Below are 22,628 nucleotides of genomic sequence, written 5' to 3'. Positions count from 1 at the left end.
TTGGAGATGTCGGAAAAATATGGCATGACAGGATGCAAACCGATTGATACACCATTGGATCAAAATGATAAGTTGATGGATGATGGATCTTATGTTAAGGATGTCACTATGTTTAGAAAGATGGTTGGTAGTCTTATCTACTTGACCATTACAAGACCAGATTGATAAGTCAGTTTATGCAGAAACCATGCAAATCACATTTGGATGTAGTGAGAAGAGTTCTTAGATATGTGAGGAAGACAACTGGATTTGGCTTGTTTTATAAAAAAGGAATCAAACCTACATTGTTTGGATACTCAGATGCAGACTGGGTAGGTAGCTCTATGGATAGAAGATCTACTAGTGGCTATGCATTCTCATTTGGATAAGCCATGGTAAGTTGGAGCAGTAAGAAGCAACCTACAGTTGCTCTATCAAGCACTGAAGCAGAGTATAGAGGCATTGCATTAGCAGCATGTGAGTAGACATGGCTGAGATTGATCTTATATGACATGGGCATAGAGATTGATGGTGGAGTCATTATGTATTGTGACAACGTTAGCAGCATTATGTTGGCAAAGAACCCAGTCTACCATGCAAGGACAAAACACATAGAAGTGCACTATCATTTCATGAGAGAAAAAGCCATTGATGAAGAGATTGACTTGGTCCATGTGAAAACAAATGACCAAGTTGCTGATATCTTTAGCAAAGCATTAGGTAAATATAAGTTTGAGTACTTCAGGAGTGCACTTGGAGTCTTATGTGTGCAAGCTCATTCTGAGCTTAAGGGGGAGTGTTGATAAATATGTCATATCCTATGGTTGTATGTATCTAAAGTACAATCGTATGTAAAGTGTCCTTAAGTTTGGGGTATCTATCTTTTGAGGATGCCATTTTGTGGGTGTGGATGGTTGGAGAAATGGAGAAGAATAATGGAGAAGAAGAAGACATTTGAGCTCCTAACTTCTCATCTGATTAACCTCACGGACTCCCTCCACTTTGGTTTTATTAGCCCCGTGTAACAAAGGAGTAAATTAACGACTGTTGCACCATGATGAGGCATGTGCTCCATCATGCTCCCATAAAGACAATCCTTCCTGAGTGAAGCTCCATTTATGTTTCTCCTTGGGTAAACGTGTGTGGAAAGTCTATTGTTTCTATGTGAGGCGAAGTGAGGTGAGGGCGAGTGTACAAAGCGAGGGATGAATGTAATAAGAATCCAATGAGAAAATGGTGAAGTCATCGAGGGACAACAAGTCAGCTACGACAAAGTATCTCATTTATAGAGCGGTCGAGTTGCTCTAATTTGGACCAACTCTAGGCTCTAGCTATAAGAAAACGACAACTTGCCTTCTGCTACATCAAGTTTCTACCAAAACTCGATCGCTGATTAATAGTGAAATATTTAAAATCTTACTGATTCCCCGTGGTTGTGGAGACGAGTTTTTTGTTGTTGTGTCCATCATCTATCGACGGATCTAGATTGTTAGTGAGACCAACAAGTCGAGGCAAACATTATGTACCATCGAAGCCATGAATAGTTCCAAGTGTCAACTCAGGTAAGCCAAGTTGAGCTTTTGGTGCTAGGATCCTCCCATTGCAATCCATGGTTAATTCAAATTCTCCACCCAAAGAAAGTCCTTCAATAGTTGTGACTGAAGGCTTCATTGAGCCTTCGATAGTATTGATCATAATATCAATTTAAATGCATCAAAGTTGACTCATATCCCATATCCTCTAAACATCAATAAATTGTGTAATATCAAAGTCACGAGAAAATTTCCCAAACTCACCGAACATTACAATTGCTTTCACACCATCATGTATGCTTAGAGGACACATATGGTATTGAATCAACGTCACTTCCCTCCGCATCTATTTCATCGTCCTTATCCTCAATTGTCAATCTAAGTTGAATGATATCTTCTAATAGAATGGATATCTAGTGACCAGAAATGAGACAACCTCCACGTTGGCTACAAACACAAGGGACTTTTAATCAATCCCTATATAGGAAATCTTGTGAAATGTAGGAAATGTTGCAATATTTCCTATGTGTGTACGCATGTATTCACTATGTACAACTAGGAAATCACATTTCCCACATCTAATAGTAGGGAATTAAAGGTCAACATAGACTATTTCCTACCTTCTTTTAAAATTCCCTATGTAAGAGTACACATGAATGTAACTCCCTACTTCTCCTTGTAGGGAATCATAGGTCACTATGAAGATTTCCTATGTTATCTCTAAATTCCCTATATAACAGAATTATGAAAGAGTGCCATTTTCTAATTGTAATAGTAGAAAACTATAAGTACATAGAGAATTTCCTACCTTCTCTCAAAAATCTATGGGAGATTATAAGAAATTCAATCTTTGATCTAGCTCGATCGTAAACACAAATCAAAATTAATGAAATTGGAAGTAGCCATATGAAGGTGATCCTAGATTTTCTAAACCCCCCTACACACATATGAACATGTTGCGTACACACATGCCTACATTTACATGTGCACACATACACACAGAAACGCAAGTGCACATGCTTACATGTGCACATGATAGACACACACACATGCAAGCCTCTTTAGTTTTAGTCAAAAGGCCATATCTAAATATAGTCATGATTTTATTTATCCCTTGGGTAAGTTACTCGTGAATATATGTGTGCATCACATGGGTTCAAAATAAGGTATTTTTAAAATAACATTTCTATACATTTTTTACATACAGAAGGCTGTAATATAAAGGGGTTATTTACAAATTGAATAGAAAAGGATTATGTTTTGTTCAAGAAAATTTCACAGATTAAGATATTTATAAATAGGCCTTGAACGCACGTGATGTAGAGGATATACATATAGTAAGTTCCTCGAGGTTTATCCTAGCACTAAATGTTTGAAATGACCACCATGTTGTAGAAAAATGAGGCCTCAAACCAAGTAGTTGCATACCTATTTTGTGCAACATTACTCTCTTTTCTCTAACTTTTTTCGATGATATAACCATTTAATGCCTATGTTTTGATATTTCATGTAGATATAGAATATTGTATAATGGCATACATGGCAATGCTTGGATTAAAAACCTTATAGGTCTTCATGCACTCCTTACATAAATTGTTCTACAAATCATGGTTATAAGAACAATAGTAAAATACTCATCCTTGCAAGCTTGGACATGTCAATGTAAACATAATCTTGGTCTAGCACTCTATGACCCTTGCATGAGAAACCATCAAGATTTTGAATGGTTATCGTGTTTGGACTAATGACCTAGATGGTTTAAATGGTCCAATTTTTTTGAGATATCCTATTACTCTTGTTAGAAGAAAATGTTGATAGATAGTGCTTTCCTTTGACTTTCATAGTGAAAACAAGTGTCCAATGAGCCATAATCTTCCTTTAGTAGTTCTTAAAATAGCAAGACACATATGTTGTATACTCTAGATAACTCAAAAACCATGGGATCTCCTAGTAACACCCCTTATGGACTAACTTTTAGAGGTCCCTAGAAAGGAGGAGTTACACTGTATGACTATTGCAACCATAAAAAAGAAAAATACAAAATACAAAGCAACATAGTTTAACAATCCATTGTGATGGCTTGATTTGTTGTCATTGTGATAGAGCAATTCTCTAAGTGAATGTAAGGATGGAACTATAAGCTTGGGTGGGGCCACAGCTATAAATAAGAACTCCTTATCACAACTCATTCTAGAGTGACGATGCTAGCAAGAATCCATTTTTGAGCTATACCCATGTAATTCGTAAGGAACCTAAGCATATAAATTAAGACAAATGTGTTTGCCATTTGGATCAATGCTCCAGAATGACTAAGCGCCATTTCATATTAATTCGGGGACAAATGTGTGCAACAAAGCCATTAATTGAGGTTGCAATTATCCAATGGGGGATAGAACTATCTTAATGTTGCTAAATTTGACATGAAAGAGGTGAGTGGATAGTTTTCTATAGTACACAAAAAGAAGTGGCTAGCCATTGCCACCAATCAAATGCATGCAAGCATCCAAACAAATTTGAAAGCAAGAGCACCTAAATCATGTTTGATCTGCCTTTCATTTATTTTGATTTATGCATTCTAATGTGTTTGTTCGTTTGGACATCTATGAAACCTTCCTAAGCCAACAATGTTTCTCAAGGTGATTGAGTTCATGAGTCAACTTTGGCTCTTTACATGCGTAGCCTAGTATGTCTAACCAACAAAGCACCATTCCAAGTCTATCTCATAACCTAGTACATCTAGCCAAGATTAGATAGAGCACCATTCCAAGTCTATTCATAAATCACACTTGTTGGCTTGTGGGGGCTAAAATCTTATCTAACCTACAATTATCAAAAGTACAATGCAATTTGGTGATCAAGATACATCTAACGCAATATAGTTATCAAAGATACCATAGAGAAAATTGAATTGCACCAATCAAAATATAGCACGGAGAGAAAAAGTGGATGTGTGTGAAATAGGAACAAAGTTTGATTCTAGTTATGGCACATGAGCTTCTGGATTACTTGTGCCTATGTGGTTTTTGAAGTGTGCCTCAATCACTTCAATACTATAGTGTTAGGAGCTGAAAATGGATCCCATTGGGTTTCATGTGCTAATGGAGCCCTAAAAGGCATTTGTCGTTATTAAAGGTAGATTATGTGCTCTTGGATCCACTTTAACTTTCTAGCAAAAAGGGACATGAGAAGTGGGCAATTTCATTGGTATAGTTGCTCTTGATCTGCATCTAATATATTCAACAATCAATTTTTGGCATGTCTTTACTAATATGTAGATAGTTGAGGTATATATTTTTTATTTGAACCTTCAAAAAATTTTCAACCTCTTGCTAGTTGTATGATAATTCCACTATGCATCATTAGGCTAGACCTGGACATGGTAATCAATATAAGGCTAGTAATCAATATGTCCTAGACTTGGACATGGTCTTGGGGATATTTATGTGGTGAGCAATAGAGCAGCAATCTACAACTTGCAAGTCTATAGATAGATATTAGCAGCAACTTATGAGTTTGTAGAAGAGTCAATAGAATTTTTTTAGCATTGTAGTGGGAGCTATGCATGAGCACACTTCAACCACAAAATTCAGTCTATAGATAGACCATACATATAGACCTTATAACACAGTAGCAGGTGGGAGCTATAAAATGAGGCATGAACATCCCCCTTCCCTGAGATTACAACCATGAACTCAATTTACATATTTCAAGATTTGTTAAGAGTGGTTGCCTTACCTAGCACTAGTTTATCCATGACTATTAGACTTTGTAGGGTAGTTACTAGTCTCATGCTTTAAACATGGTAGTGTTTGAAGAAGCCAATAGGTTAACATGGTAGGGCCTTCTCAAGGAGGGTTTTGGTGCGCAGATCGGTCGCAGTATGCTCATGTAGTGAATCCCGGAAGGTCCCCAAGAACAATGAACTCTACCTTTTTGCACAAAAAACAATGTAAAAGCATGAACGATAAGAAGCAAGAGACTAATTGGGTTCAATCTCCCCCCATGCCTTGTGTGAGCGCTTCACAAAGCATGTATTTTATGTATATTTCCATCTTCATGCTCAATAATAGCCCAATTTACAAAAATATGACAAGCTTTTATCTTTTGAGTTTGCTTTCTACAAAAATAGGAAATAAAGCTAATGGACGGTGCCCATAGAGTCTGACACGCCCAACACAATGTCCCAAATAGAAATAACATATCCGTGCGCATAGGCGCATACAAAATAATAATCAATAGTCAATGCCTTAATAGACATAACAAAATATAGGCGTGGCGCCTATCAAAATATAATCCAAAGGTCGAATACTCGCTAGACTCCAATGCTTTCCTCCGCCACTGTTGCTATCTCTACACATCAACTGAAGCATTCACAATCGTTAGTAAAATAATACAATTAAACCGACAAAAGTGAATACCTAGCAGTCTTCAGCTACATAAATAAATCAACTGGTTAGAAATAAATCCTAACCTTAATTTATTACGAGTGCGCATTCTAAACTCATAAACGTTTATTAATTTAATATGCATTTTGCGGAATCACCTGCTATGGAATCACCCATGTACACACTAAATTAATGAAACGCCCGAAAAGGACAGGCGTCCCCATCAACTTCTCGCACAAAGAATCCACTTTGTGTATGAGCCCCGGTCATCTAAGTTTACGGAATCCACCGTAAAACCTCACGGAATCCACTGTGGAATATGCCTCCTGGCATCATACCCGCGGGGTGGGATAGTAATTGACCTCAATGGCTATTAGCTCAATGTGGAGCTAACAGAGTGGGGAAAGCATTTAAGTCTCTAGTGTGCATCCATTGTGCTTCCTCTACAGGATGGTTCTTAAATTTTACTAGATATCTAGAGTACCTTCGGCCAGTTCTAGTGGTCATGTAGTCAGTGTCTATGATGGCTTCTGGTTCAAGTATTTCAGTCTCTTCCTCTAATAAAGGTGGGTTTTCATAAACAGGGTGGACAGGTAATTGGCCTCTAAATGGTCTCAATAAACTAATGTGAAATGTATTGTGAATTTTCCAATGAAATGGTAATTCTAATTTGAATGCATTATCATTAATCTTATGAATGATTCTAAATGGTCCATAGAATCTAGGAGCTAATTTGACAACTGGATGTCTATCTACACTTTGCAGTCTACGTTTTTCTATTCTCAGCCAAACATAATTATCAACTTTGAAATTCATGGCTTGTCTTTTCTTGTTAGCTTGTTTGGTATATGATTGTTGGGCTTTAGCAATCATATCCTTAACCTCATCAAAAATACTGTTATGCATACTAGCAATATCATCAGCACTCTGAATTCTATTAGACAAAGATGCAACAGGTGTAGACAATCTATATCCATAAATGACTTCAAAATGTGCTTTCTTTGTAGATGCGTGCAGTGTATTGTTATATGCAAACTGTAATAAATGCAAATGAGTATCCCATGTTTGAGGTTTAGAGATAATATATGCACGTAAAAGATCTAGAATGGTGCTGTTTGTGGCTTCTGTTTGTCCATTTGTTTCTGGATGAAATGCAGATGAGAAATCAATCTTTGTGCCTAGATTTGCAAATAGTGTAATCCAAAAATTGTTAAAAATCTAGAATCAGGATCTGAAATGATAACTTTGGGTAATCCATGGTTAGTAAAAACAGTTTTCAAAAATAATTGTGCTGCTTGTGATGCTGTTAAAGTTTTCTTACATGGAATGAAATATGCTTGCTTACTAAATCTATCTACAACAGTCCAAATCATATCATGGTTAGATTTAGTATTTGGTAAACCAGTAATGAAATCCATAGAAATATGTTCCCAAGGTTTAGATGGAATAGACAAAGGCATTAGTAATCCATACTGTTTACCATGATGTATTTTTACTCTTTGACAAATCAAACATTCAGAAACGAAATTAGATACATCTGCATCCATATGCGGCCAATAAAAATCTTCAGTTAACATACGTAATGTAGATATGATACCTCTATGACCTTGATATGGGGGACAATGAATTTCATTCAAAACAAAAGATCGGAATGGAATAGTAACACACAGTCTCTTTTCATAAAACATAAATCCATCATTATATGACAATGAATCAACAGGAATGAAATTATTTTGAACTAATTTATTCCAATCAGAATGAAAAGTAATATCCTGGTGATATGTATCTTTCATAGCAATCAAAGAATCAAAAGATATGACAGAAATTTTATGAATTGCAAGTCTTCTACTCAATGCATCAGCAACTACATTTTCTTTTCCAGGTTGGTATTGAATGATAGGATAAAAACTTTGAATGAAGGAAGCCCATTTGATATGACGGTCAGAAATTTGGGATTGACTAAGTAAATGTCTAATGCTTTGCTGGTCGGTCTTTATCATGAATTCTGAACCCATTAAGTAGTGTTTCCACTGTCTTAATGCTTGTACTACTTCTAATAGTTCTTTGTCATAGGTGGAATATTTCAGCTCAGAGGGTTTCAGCTTAGAACTAGAATATGCTATAGGATGATTGTCTTGCATTAGTACGGCTCCTATTCCTGATCCGCTAGCATCGGTCACAACTAGAAAGAATGGTCTATTAAAGTCAGGCAATTGTAAAACAGGGGCATTGGTTAATGCACGTTTCAGTAAGTCAAAGGATTTCTGTTGAGTTTCAGTCCATTGATAAACAATTCCTTTCTTGAGAAGTTTGGTTAATGGTAAAGCAAGTAATGAAAAATTATGTACAAACTTCCTATAGAAACTAGAAAGACCAAGGAATGAGCGTAATTCATGCACGTTTTTAGGAACATGCCAATCCAATATTGCATCAATTTTCTTAGGATCAACTTTAATTCCTTCAGATGATACAATATGACCTAAATACTCAATTTCTGTCTTAAAGAATTTACTTTTTTCAGGATTTGCAAACAATTGATTTTCTTTCAGTAATTGAAAAACTAATGACAAATGCTCATAATGCTCTTTCTCATTTTGACTAAACACCAAAATATCATCAAAGAAAACAATCACATAGTACTGATATTTCAGAAAGATACGGTTCATCATTCTACTGAAAGTGGCAGGTGCATTAGTCAATCCGAATGGCATGACTAAGAATTCGTAATGGCCAAACTGTGTTCTGAATGCAGTTTTAAATATGTCAGATTTATCTAGCCTCACCTGATGATATCCAGACTTAAGGTCAATTTTACTAAATATAGAAGATCCTTGCAGTTTGTCCATAAGGTCATCAACTCTAGGTATAGGATACATATTCTTTACAGTGATCTTATTTAAAGCTCGGTAGTTAATACACATACGATAGGTATTATTCTTTTTCTTGACTAAGAGTACATGTGCACCGAATGGAGAACTGCTAGGTCAAGTTAAACCTCTATTTAGTAATTCTTCAACTTGACTCTGGATTTCTTTTTGCTCTATCTGATTTTACCTATATGGTGCTTTGCAAGGTGGTTGTGTGCCAGGGATCAAATCAATCTTATGGTCTTCTGGACGTGAAGGAGGTAAACCTGGTGGTAGGTCTTCTGCAAAACAGTCCTTAATATATGCAAGAAATTCCTTATGCCTAGGGTGCATATGATTTTCCTTTGCTTGCAATTCATTCACCCAAATGAGATATGATTTAGTACTCTTGCATAATGCACGTTTTGCTTGAGTATGCGAAAGCAGTGGAAAAATATTAGATGCATGCATACCATATAATGTAACAGATTTTCCTTGAAAATTAATATTCATTGTGTGTGTGGAATAATCTATATTTGGGTTATGCTGGTGTCGCCAAGGCATTCCTAAAATAATGTCACTCGACTATAATGGAACAACTAAGAAATTTCTCCTTTTAGTGTATGAACCAATTTGAATCTCTAAATCTTGAACTTATTGTGTACCATTATACCTAGTACCTAAGAATGCAGCTTTTATGCGATAATGCGTAGGTAGAGTCTGTAATTTCAATTCCTTTACCAATTTTGCTGAAATAAAGTCATGAGTACTACCGTCATCATGCAAGATAGTCCTTTCCTTTCCATGCACCAAACATTTCATAGTCAATAATGAATGTGGAGTAGGCATACCTAGTAAAGTGTCGGAAGTAGTAGTAGTGTCATCCTCATCTTCAGTGAAATCAGGCATATCCTCATGCTCGTCTTCGTCCATGGCTCCAAGATAGTTTATATGTGCTAGTGGCTTCTTTGAATGACAATTTGCTACGAGATGTCCCAGCTGGTGACATTTATAGCATACTATTGGCTTGGCTTTGGTTACATTATTTGCAATGGCTGGAAGTCTGGGTACATTTGGATTTGCTTGTGGAATAGGCTTAGGATTTGGATTGACATTGGATGGTAATGCAGGTGGTTTAGCCCAATTATTGCGGAAAGATGGTGAAGAGAAACGACCTGGATTAAACCTTCTAAAATTGAAATTGAATTGTTTAGATCCATAATTACCATTGGCTTGGAATTGCTGTGGTCGTCTGTCTCTACCGCGTAACTTATCTTCAGTGTCGTGAGCTAGTGAGATGGCGTCTTCAAGGGTAGCAGGCTTGAACATGTTCACTTCAGCGTAGTAATGTCCAAGAAGTCCAGACATATACTTCCGCTTATGTGTCGTCTCTGGTACGTCTTCAAGCATGCGTAGCTGTAGGAGTGCATTCCAAAAACGCTCTGTATACTGTGGTATAGGCTCACGATCCCGTTGTTGAAGTAGATCCCATTGCTTGATAGCCTTCTCATGAAATTGCGGTGGAAGGAAATTCTGCATGAACTTCTTCTTGAAATCTTCCCAAGTAGCAGGACATTCTATGCTCTTGCATACTACAGTCCACCAAAGTGATGCTCTGTCTACCAAATGATTAGTAACACACTTGATTTTATCTTTTTCTGGATAAGTTTCCTAATGGAAATAGTCATCAAACTGGCTAATGAATGATAAAACAGTCTTTCCTTCTCGTATGCCATTGAAAGTGCGAAATTTGAAACTTCGTTTACTTATCTTTGATTCCTTGTGAATGGTTTGAGCTTCAAGAGTGGCGTCGATGATACGTTGAATCAAATCTTCAGCTTGAGGTTCTTCTTTGTCGGTAGACGCTCTTTGTAATTTTGTCAATTGCGCTTGCAATGTTTGCCTAGCCCTTCGTTCTTCTTCCAATTGCAGCATGATTAGATCCAGCTTTTGTTCCATGGTAGGCTCAGGTAGGTCGTCTTCAGCCATAGGATCATCCATATGTGGGGTCGTCATCCTGTAAAACTCAAAAGACCTTTCTCACTCAAAATCAGGTTAGCAGGATGAGCGTAGCTCAAATTCGGGGTTACAAGGCTATGTATTTTTGGGTATTTTTTTCTCAATTTTCAGAAAATCTGCAATATTTCCTTCTTCGTATACTGAAAATTCTTCAGTGGACCTACCTATAGGTAGAATACTTTGCCACGAACAACTTTGCAGTTCAGAGTTTTTGTGCAGGAACAGCCCTTCTAGGAGTTTTGAGCACTAGTCAGTTCTGACTCCAATTGACTAGTCTGACTTGCAGAGTTGCAGACTTGCAAAACTTAGTGAACTTGCAGAACTTGATTACAGTCGACTTGCAGAACTTGACTTCAGAGTGTAGGACCTGAAGTTTATGAACTTGATTTGTCTTGTGTGACTTGCAGAAGCTTAGTGTCTTAAGCTTATGGAACTTATGGCTTACCAAGCCAAATTTGATTTTCGGGTATCGAAGTATGTTGACGACGGGTTTGAACGTGGCGAGTTTATACTGACACCACCCGAGATGAATTTTCGAGGTTTAAGCTTTATTAAAGCTTAACTAAGCTTTAAGACTTTTAATTTTTTTTAAAGCTTTTAGGCTTGTAATTGAAACTTAGCTCTGGTTTTTGAGGACTTGATGAAGGAGATGAATGCGTGGTCCTCCACCTGTACAGCCTGGTCCTTCGCGATCTGAGAGTAGAAACAGGGGTTCTTGATCACCAGAAGTCTGCTTGTATCGACGGTTCGCGACGAGATTGACTGTAGATCCCGATCGTTCCAGGAGCTCTGCCTTTGCCTGAGATGGATAGCGATTGGAAGTTCTTGATCTCAGCTCTGCTCTGATACCACTGGTGCGCAGATCGGTCGCAGTATACTCACGTAGTGAATCCCGGAAGGTCCCCAAGAACAATGAACTCTACCTTTTTGCACAAAAAACAATGTAAAAGCATGAACGATAAGAAGCAAGAGACCAATTGGGTTCAATCTCCCCCCATGCCTTGTGTGAGCACTTCACAAAGCATGTATTTTATGTATATTTCCATCTTTATGCTCAATAATAGCCCAATTTACAAAAATATGACAAGCTTTTAGCTTTTGAGTTTGCTTTCTACAAAAATAGGAAATAAAGCTAATGGATGGTGCCCATAGAGTCTGGCACGCCCAACACAATGTCCCAAATAGAAATAACATATCCGTGCGCATAGGCGCATACAAAATAATAATCAATAATCAATGCCTTAATAGACATACCAAAATATAGGCGTGGCGCCTATCAAAATATAATCCAAAGGTCGAATACTCGCTAGACTCCAATGCTTTCCTCCGCCACTGTTGCTATCTCTACACATCAACTGAAGCATTCACAATCGTTAGTAAAATAATACAATTAAACCGACAAAAGTGAATACCTAGCAATCTTCAGCTACATAAATAAATCAACTGGTTAGAAATAAATCCTAACCTTAATTTATTACGAGTGCGCACTCTAAACTCATAAACATTTATTAATTTAATATGCATTTTGCGGAATCACCTGCTATAGAATCACCCATGTACACACTAAATTAATGAAACGCCCGAAAAGGACAGGCGTCCCCATTAACTTCTCGCACAAAGAATCCACTTTGTGTATGAGCCCCGATCATCTAAGTTTACGGAATCCGCCGTAAAACCTCACGGAATCCACCATGGAATATGCCTCCTGGCATCAAGTTTGGCCTAAACAAACATGCATATGTGGCTATGGAGTGGGCATTACCAAAAAACAAGTCTGCGTCGGGTCTGGTTTGTACTTGTTTGTAGGAGCAATACGAAAAGAAGTCTACAAGAGGCAGAGTCATATGGCCACACCCACCAACACCGACATGCCATAGTGGAAAACTCTGTGGCCGCAATAGAAGATAGCTATCTAGAGTAAGAGGCATTAGAGGATGACGAGGCAGCACTGTGATTGTTGATTTGTCAAGGTTGTATGCCGAGTTGCACCATCCTCCATAGTAATCTTTGATCTCCAAGGCCTGATAAGGACTGGCCAGAACAGCAGAATCATCTGATATGGCCACCAAGATAGGCAAAGCTAAGTCTATGACAACTACAAATAGCTCCATTACAAGTGGGGATACGACATCTAGAGGCAGAGAAATTCACTCGCAATGGATCCAACATGTGTTGTCGAACCCAACAACATATCCAATTCGAGGGATGAGAGGGTTATAGCTCGCAAAAAATCCACCGCTCCAAAAGGATCTTTGTGTACAAACGAGAGAGAAGTCATGTGGCTCCCGCTCATCTTCTGCAATGTGCTACTATGCTTCTTCCATGCGGTCCTCGAGGAGAATGTGCATGGGAAGATTGTCACCATAACCGGGGCTTCCTCTGGCATCAGTGAGGTATGATCAACAAATTGCATTTTACTGAATTTCTGTGACAACTAGACAGCTTTAGCAGTTTGTTGAAAGGAAGATAAATATAATCACTAACATTGCCAATGGGATAACATCAATTCCAGTAGGGATGAATCCCATATACAGCAGTAAATTGTACAATGCTTTGCTTACTTCCTAATTTGACTTGTTCATTTTCATACTACTGTAACGTTTATGGACCTACTAATCATTTAGACTGAACCTCTATAGACATCCATCTTTTTTCAGCACATGCATTAAATGTATCTACGTAGGCTTTTGATAGTATGGCTAAACATAATTTGATCACACTTTCAGGTGCCCCTTAAATAGGAGCACACCACTTAGTTAGTCACAGTATGAATTACTCAATATCTGAAAAGGGACAACACTAGCTGGGAGTACGTTGGTGTTCAGGTTTTCTCACTCTCAATGTTCAAAATGTGTACTAATATTTCAAGGACTAGGATGGTGTGAGGTTTTATTATCTAACATTCACTATGTATACTGATATTTTCTACATATGCAAGTTTTTGTTTCAATTAGCAAAGCATCATCATCAAAGGATGTTTCAAAGAAGAGTAAAGGTTCCAAGGAGGAACCAGAAAAAAGAGAGAGAAATGTGTATAGTTTACCAGGGCAAAAGCATTATCCTCCAAATGAGGTGGCATTATTGGCTCTTCTTTCAAAGGGATCCTCTCAAGATTTTTTATGAGAATTTGTACAAGGAAAACCCTAAAAGAAAAATTAGCACACATGCATGTGTGGAAGCACACATAAGCATGAGAGTTAGAAGGATGCATGGATTTTTGTCATTGACAAGTACAAGAAGACTGCCCTCCACTACGCAGCCCAATATGGCCAAAGCTCCTACAATATCAACCAGTTTCTTAACTGTTGGGTGAGCTTTGCTGCGGCGATCTTTTAGATGAGGAAGAAGACTACAAGACTTTCCTTGCGGAAGCTATGAAGGCGGGATATGCAGAGGATGTGAAAGCCATGAGGAGTAGCATAGAAAATTTCACCTACTAGGTTCGAAGCTCCACAAAATCCTTTGTAGTAGCTTCTCATCTTTTTTTCATTGCACCTTAGAGAATGGATCACTTACTAATATTAAAAACCTCAAGGAAGGTGAAAAGATCTTATCTACCACTCTTGAATTGTCTAGAACGCCCATGGACAATGCACAAAATGTGTTTAATATATTTTGCAATATCTTCCCTAACATCTAATCAATATGCCCAACCCTAGAGAACACTCATGAATATACTTAGGATCATACTTTATATGAGGTTGTGGGCTCATATGTTGGTAGGTGCATCACTTTGTTTGACACTTGGACCTAATGTTGGTAGTATGCACATGTGGTCATGAGTGAGCCTTTTGCCCACTTGCACATGGTGTGGTCATGAGTGGGCCTTTTGCTCACTTGCACTCAGTTTCTTTGTTAAGGAGAGTCCTAGCTCTATAATTAAATTTTGATGTTGATTGGTCTTGTGAGCTAAGATATCTTCACATAGAATCCATGCCAACATGGTTCTTGCTCACTTCCTTGGAAGGGGAAGTGCACCCCCTTGTGGATGTTTGCTTGTTTATGCCTTATCCCAACAAAAAATATATAACATGGTACATATTCACACCCTACAAGTCTCTCATTCTTGTAATGTGTAGAGAAATGCTTAGCTAGATATGGGTGGCTTGAGAGCATCTTGTGACATTGAGATTAGCACTAGAAATGTAAATTGGCTTCTTAAGGGTGAAACTATGACACTAGCATTTTTTATTCATGCAATTAATAGTAGAGCTCATTAGTTCATCAACTGACTTTCCCTAGGGACTTGTTGCTAGGGATAACCTACCTCATATGATCAATATTGATCATATTTCAATCACTTGGAGAAGAATAGTGACACACGTCTTTATCAATTGACATCCTAGATGGTCTCATACACCTCAAGTGAGAGATACAATCCCGAGTAAGCATTTGCCTTTTTTGAAAATCCACCACAATATAGTGAAATATCTCGTTACGTAAATGCACAGTATTAGTTCCTTGTGCTCCCACAAGTTCTTCCACCATTTGATTTCATTTTAAGAGAGATAACTATTGGCCCCTTTACATGTGATCAATGGATACATTGGCAACTTGAGAAGAGATCAATTCTCATATGATTTTTGATCGAACCATCAAGAAATCCATTTATCGGTATATAGCAACAAGCCTCAATACATTAGACTTGAAGGCAATCCAAAACACTAATTGTTTTGTTTATGGAAATGGAAGAGGAGATAGCACACTTGACTAAATACTTTGGATTTGCGAGTGGGTGTCAAGTGGAGGCCTCTAACCTAAATTTGTTGGATATATGAAGCAATGTGGGTGTCCAAGGAAACAAGAAAGGCTACATGGTGAAGCAAATGGGATTATTACTTGATGCAAAAGTAATGTGGGATTCTTAAGGCATGATCAGTCATTTTGGATTATAGAGATTAGGGCAAGGGAAGTAATTGTACTTATTGGTTTGTATATGCCTAAGGGGATGCAAAAGAGCTTGAAGAACTGCTTGGTTTTCTTTCTTGGATGCATACAAGATTTTGCAAGACTTGTAGGTTGTGAAAAAGATGTGATGAAGCTTGAAGACAGGTATCAAGGAGGTTGGCAATATGATGAAGCAGTTTATGTGGATGTAATTTTTATGGACCATAGTTATTAGGATAGCAAATTAGAGTCTTCATATGCATATGAGTTACATGGAGGATCGATTCTTTCTTCGGGCTTTCAAATGTGGCTTGTGTGGGATGATGGGGATGTCATTTATGTGTTTGATTAAGGAACTCAAGTAATATTCATTATATAGAAGCTTGATGAGAGCGACATTATTTATGTGTTTGGTCCAAGTACTCATAAAATTTTCATTATTGGTGAGCTCGATGAGAGTAATATTAATTTTATATTTAATCCAAGGGGACTGCTAAATGTTTGCAGACTGGGGGGAAGGACTAAATATGTCACGTGCTTTTGCATGGCCTAAACAACGTTCGTCAAGCCAATAAATCAAAGCACAGAGGAGAGAGAGAGAGAGAGAGCGAGTGTGTCTATGGCTGTACCGCTTGAACACACAAGTAAGACAATGGCTGCAATCTGAGCGTGCACGATCGGTGCGTTTGCCATCCTCATTACCGTGACGCTCAAATCATCAGTAATAAACAAGAACAAAGAAAGTTTAACGCGTGGTCGTATAAAAGTGTTTAGGCGCTAGCGCCCCATCGTTTTCTATAAACGCTAAGAACGTTGGCTCCATCGGAGAGAATACGACCTAGCCCTACGTATCGGTATGATCCTACACAAAAACTCGTGGTGCGCTTCTAAAATTCTTAAACTCGTAGTAACGAAATCAAAATAGCGATGTTGCATGAAAACTTGAACCCTCCCGGCTCCCCGGACCGCGTTCTTTTCTCACGTTTATTTTTCTGGGTAATTCCTGACTGCTAGAATATCGTGCCTCCACCTCAAAAAGTAGGCTGGTGATCGGAAAAGCCGCGCGTCCCCCGCCCCCCCAAATAACAAAACAATGAGATAGATTTCTTGTGAAAGAAGGCACGGTTTGGAAAATAAATTTTGAGGAAGAGGAAGTAAATCCTTTTCATTATCATATGAGAAGGAAGCATCCCCCATTGAGACGGTATTTTATACATATATTTAACAAATATAATTATATTTTGAGAAATTTAAAGAGAATTTATTTCCTTCTTCAAAAGAATTGAGAAGGATTTTTGTCAAGATGAACAAGTTCTAGGTTGAAGCGAACCCATCTTTTCCCGAACTGTGAAAGAAGGTTTCCTTATTCACGAAACATGATTTTGTATGTGTACGTGCGTGTGTGTACGTTAGCGTGTGCTTGTGCATGTGCATATATACACATGTGCTAACAGCATAAAAGGTAACAATAGAATGTGACTCTTCAATTAGCAACCTTATTTAAGAGGCTGGTTCAAAGTAACCCTATAGGCTTTTTTTGTGGAATGTTGTTTCATATGCCTCCAACTATTATTTCTTGATGGGTATAACTCTCCCCTTTTTCACCCAAGAAAGCATATTTAAAAGGGTAAGGCATCATAGACCATCAACTTGTGGGTTTTGAAACTTTGATATACTACCAACCTATTTGAGATGTATCCACCTAACACAAAAAACTTTTAATCGTTTCCTACGTAGGAAAAAAAAGGGAATTCCCTATCAATTTCCTAGTTAAAAATACACATAAGTAAGAAAAAGTAAAAAATAGGAAATTGCATATGGAATTTTCCCTCCACTATGTAGGGAATTTTCCCTATGAAAATTCCATATGCAATTCCCTAGTTTCTCTAACTAGGAAATATTCCATTTTCCCTATTATTTACTTTTACCTACTTATCTTTATTTTTCCTATGTAAGGAATTTTCTCTATGGAAATTCCATATGCAATTCCCTAGTTTCTCTAACTAAGAAATGTTCCATTTTCCCTATTATTTACTTTTTCTTACTTATGTATAGTTTTAACTAAGAAATTGATAGGGAATTCCCTTTTCTTTAATTTTCAATGTAAGAACACTTTTCCTATGTTTCCCTTCATAGGGAAATTTTCGTATATAGGTGATTTTCCTATATAAGAAAATTCATGTATGATTCTAATTTTTATCTAACTTCAAAATATTGCATTTTCCTTAGTATACATATTCCTACTTATATGAATTTCTAAGTAGAAAATTATATAGTAAATTTTCAACTAGAAAATTATATAGAGATTATTTAGTTAATTTCAAATAGGACATCATACATATCTAATAGATTAGGTTAAAAATTTCACTAGATAGGTTTTTTTTTTCTATGTCAAGAAACAGTTTCTAAATAGATCATATTTTTCTATATAGGATTTTTTTTCTATGTTGCAAAAAAGCTTACATATATGTATTTTTTAAAAAAATATTAATTAATTAATATATATAATGCCATAATATGTTAATACTATATTCTTACTCAAGTTGATCCCTAATGGCTAATGAAATGGTGAACAGAAGCGTGGAATTGTACATTACCCCAATGTAGAATTGGAGATTTTCTATCACTTGCATCGATGCTAGTGCTAGTAACGAGTTGCTTGGCAATTGCTCAAAAAGAGGGCTTGCTCATCGTTGTCAAGAACTTCCATATAGCTATCAACAGTTATGGCATGCATATCCCTTTGCAATACACAGAGATATATAAGTACAAGAATGTGATAAGGATATTATAAAACTATGACTAACATTGATTAACAAGGTCTAGCCTAGCCTAGCTTAGCTATTGCATGTTGGAGTACTCAAGCATAACAAACAACTGCACGTATCACATTTCCACTTACGTCCCTGATGATTGCAATAGACAAAGAAGCTAATGACAATGATGATGTCAATGTGTAAGTGTTCCTCTTGTATTACAATAGGCAATTAGAATTAGTCTTTGTAATAGCTAGCCCCCACTAAGTATAATATTTACCAAGAGCTGCCATCAAATCTGTGTTTTACATTTTGCCTACAACATACTTGCTAAGAGGAGGGGAGTCACATGACTAACATCTACCATTCTAATCGGTGGAGTCCAACTCCAACTACATAGATGCCACCCAATTCTCACTCTATGAGTCATCCTCCAAGGAGAGGTTCTTCATTACAAGTCTAGCTCAATTGTCTATCCAACAAACTATGTGTGGCAAGCAACTTCCCTAGTTCTATCAAGAAGTGGGGCAATTGACTATTTTTTGTCCCATAATGTATTCAACAACCATCTAGGGACTGTTTTTGCCACCCACATAATAGCCTTCTTATTAGCTACTACATCCTTGGTAGTGCCTTGATCAATGAGTTGAAAACCAAGCTCCTAGTCAACATGTAAATGCTGCTAAATCAAGTACTCCTTGTTGACACAAAGGTAACAAACTATCAAACATGTCCATATGGCAGTCACAATTTCATAAAAGGCTAACATGCATTTTTAGTAAAGACAACATATCTGCTCACAAAGATCCTTTCATTAAGGGTTTGAAGAAACATTACCCTTTATTTTGCACAATATCCAATGAAAGTGTGTTTGACACGTATATCTTGTAGCTTTTGTCAAAGTGGCTATTGCATTAAAGCATATACCATACAACCATAAACTCTTACATGGGATAGCATTGGCTTATAGCCATTCCAAGTCTCATAATTTGTGTATGTCATAGTTCTACAAGTTTCAAAAATGACAAAAATTAGAGTTTTGGAGTTTTTTGTGGCTTACTCTTAAGTGGTTGCCATCTCTAATCTTTTTCAAGTTGGGATAAGGTAATGATCTAATAGCAAATCACTCACATCAAGGCTCTACAACATGGTAGAATAGTGTCGTCAAATTCAAATGACTTTCTGCAGTAAGGAGAACTGTTGCATTCTAGAACAACCAGGGGTAGGGAGATATGATAAGGCTAGAGGCAGAAGGAACATACTGCTCCACAATTGCCATATAGTCCTCACTTCCAAGCCCCACCAACAATTGACATAATTCATTGGGCATTAATCATTTATGAGGCCTTGTCCATTCAATATCCCATTCTGACAACCGCCTATAAACTATATGTTCCATGAGCCCCCATCTTATTTAATAAATAGCTATTGTAGATGAGATGGTTTTCAATCTTATCCATACAAGTGATAAATATTTGGCCAGTACCCATACACGTAAGGATGAGGCTAACTATACCCTTTAAGAGCTAAAGTTGTTAATGAGAGAGTAACTTACATGGACTCTTTCAACCCTTATAGCCTTAAGCCGATCTATTGTCTTTTGCACCACCTATCTCGTTGCGAAGCCACCCAGAGTTATAGTAAACCTACAGTTTTTCATCAACAAATAGAGACTCAAAAAACACCATATCATATCAGTAAAGCCAAACTTAAACATGATTGAAACCAATAATTATGCAAGAAAAAGATTGAGATGTGGACTAGCAGACCTTGCAACGTATTTGTGTGCCCTATTTTATTAAGACCCACCCTTCAATACATCCCATAATGATAAACTAGTGTTAAGACCCAATCTGATTTATTACATTTTACATGCAACTCACAAGTAAACCCCTAAGAGTACTTTTAATTTATCCTATCATTGCTTAGAGCTTAAAATATGTGTCAAAAAGGCACCTCAAGCAGTCCTTGGGCAAGAGTTCCAGCATTGTAAGAGAATCTTTCATGCTTTTGAAATGTCTCAACAAAGTTCTCAACTCACTCCTCTATTCTGCACAAAGATTAAATTATCCAAGCCACAAAATCATTCTTTTTTATTCTCAAAATTCTGTATCTCGCATCAAACATCTATAAAAATAGCTTGCCATTACCAAAACCCAACCCCCCCAACCCAACCCAAAACAAAAAAAAGGCTCTTTAAGTGCTCACCTTTGAATCAAAATCACCCCACCTTTCAAAGCACTTCTAAAGGCCTGCCATGCTCCTATTGCCAAGTTCTCCATTGATGACTCAATTGCCTTCAACCCTTGCAACAAAAGTAAACTAACCATCAAGTTAACTTCAAAATAGTTAGAAGTGAAAGGAACTTACATACCACAGAATGCAAAGTGTACTAACCTTGCTAGATTAGGGGGCTGTGACATATATCACAACATAATATTAGCTTGCTATTACACCACTTACATATATTTTGCAACTCATAATTCTGTTCTTTATCATCATTTATTGAAAAATGCGGGCCCTTTCAATAGGAGACATACTCAAGGTGACCTTTCAAGGCATCAATGTTATTTATGGGAATGTGGGTACCTCCCTTTGTATGTCTACAGTGGCACATTTCGAGATTCCACTCCAGACGAAGAGGATGTGCTGGGGGCACTCTCGTTGATTATCTATGCACTAACTCTCATACCTTTGATCAAGTATGTCTTCATGTGCTGTCATACAAAGATTAGAAGTCTACAGAATGCTCAAGTGGAAGATTAGCAGTCTGCCGAATGCTCAAGTGGAAGAATGCACTCACTCTCATACCTTTGATCAAGTATATCTTCATGTGCCCTCATGCAAAGATAAGCAGTCTGCAGAATGCTCAAGTGGAAGATGAATAATTGTTAGGATACAAATTGAGAATCCTAAACCATGATTCCAAGAGAGGAGCAAGCATAAAAGAATATCTCGAAAGAAGTAAATGTGCTAAAACACTGCTCTTGATTATCACTCTCCTGGGTACACCTGCAGTCATGGGAGATGGTGTGTTGACACCTGCCATTTCAGGTGAGTTAGATTTCTTGGCATGATAACTGTATATACTAAAACTAGCCTTCCTAGCTGTATTGGACCTATCGTTTTGTCTTAAAACTTGATCAGTCTGCATTTATATGCTGATAGAAGTGATGTTCTGACCGTTGTTGTACCAAACTGGATTTCCATCTTGTGCTAATATACATGTTATGATTAGCTCTTATTTGATGTGGCATTAGCACTCAAGTTAGATTATAGCTTAGAATTAGTTAATTTAAGACATCTTCAAGCACAAATTTATGCATTGCCAATACTTCAATTGGTCATGATTGAGTTGTTATCTGATCAACTAATTCCTATATTATCTCCTGTATCCCTCAGTTCTATCGAAAGTACGTGGAATTCAAACCCAGAATTCGAGTTTAAAGAAAGGTTGAAGAATTTTATTCTGTCAATTCTCATGTACTCTGTTGCAGGAAAGACATCTCTTCAAATGATCCATCTTCTTAAACACAATCAAAATCATCCCTTTTCACAATCAAAATCAACAACACAACAGGCCTTCATAAACTTACATGCAAGTCTCAAAACTTACCTAGACATCTGAGACGTAGGGGAGCTTCTCTAAGTACTGCATCTTCATGGAGGACTGACCAGGACCTCGCATTCGTGGATTGTGGCCCCCATTGGCAATGAGCCAGACGGATCCTCACCCTGCCTATCTTCAAGAGCCAAGCTGTGCAGTAGTGATGGTGGCTGCCCACCATGGACGATGAGACAAAGCTCCTAATAGGCCAACTTGCATGCAAGCAAGGCCTTTATTCATGGCGTCGTGCTGTGAGAGAATCTGAACCTCATGGTTTACAATGTCCTCTATTAGGTGGCCTTTGGAAGGAGGTTCGAGAATGAGGTAATAGGATAAAGACGTATCACGCTGAGAAATGAAGACGATGGTGGTAATATGAGAATTTTTAATCTAAGGAAGGCTTTGTTGGATATTTTAGAAGCTAGAATTTCATGGATTATATGTGTTTTGTCATTGTGTATGAACAATCCTAATGCCCTTTGAATGTTTGCTATATTCTTAACCGGAGTTGTAAGGCCAAGTATACATTCCTAGAGCTCTCAAGTTCTTAGTCAACTTTGTACCTAGTTCTCTTAGCATTCTCTCTCTCTCTCTCTCTCTCTCTCTCTCTCTCTCTC

Source organism: Lygodium microphyllum, chromosome 30 (genome assembly GCF_053477565.2).
Source record: "Lygodium microphyllum isolate KBCC chromosome 30, Lygodium_microphyllum_v1.1.10, whole genome shotgun sequence".
NCBI lineage: Eukaryota > Viridiplantae > Streptophyta > Polypodiopsida > Schizaeales > Lygodiaceae > Lygodium > Lygodium microphyllum.
This window is presented reverse-complemented; position numbering follows the sequence as displayed.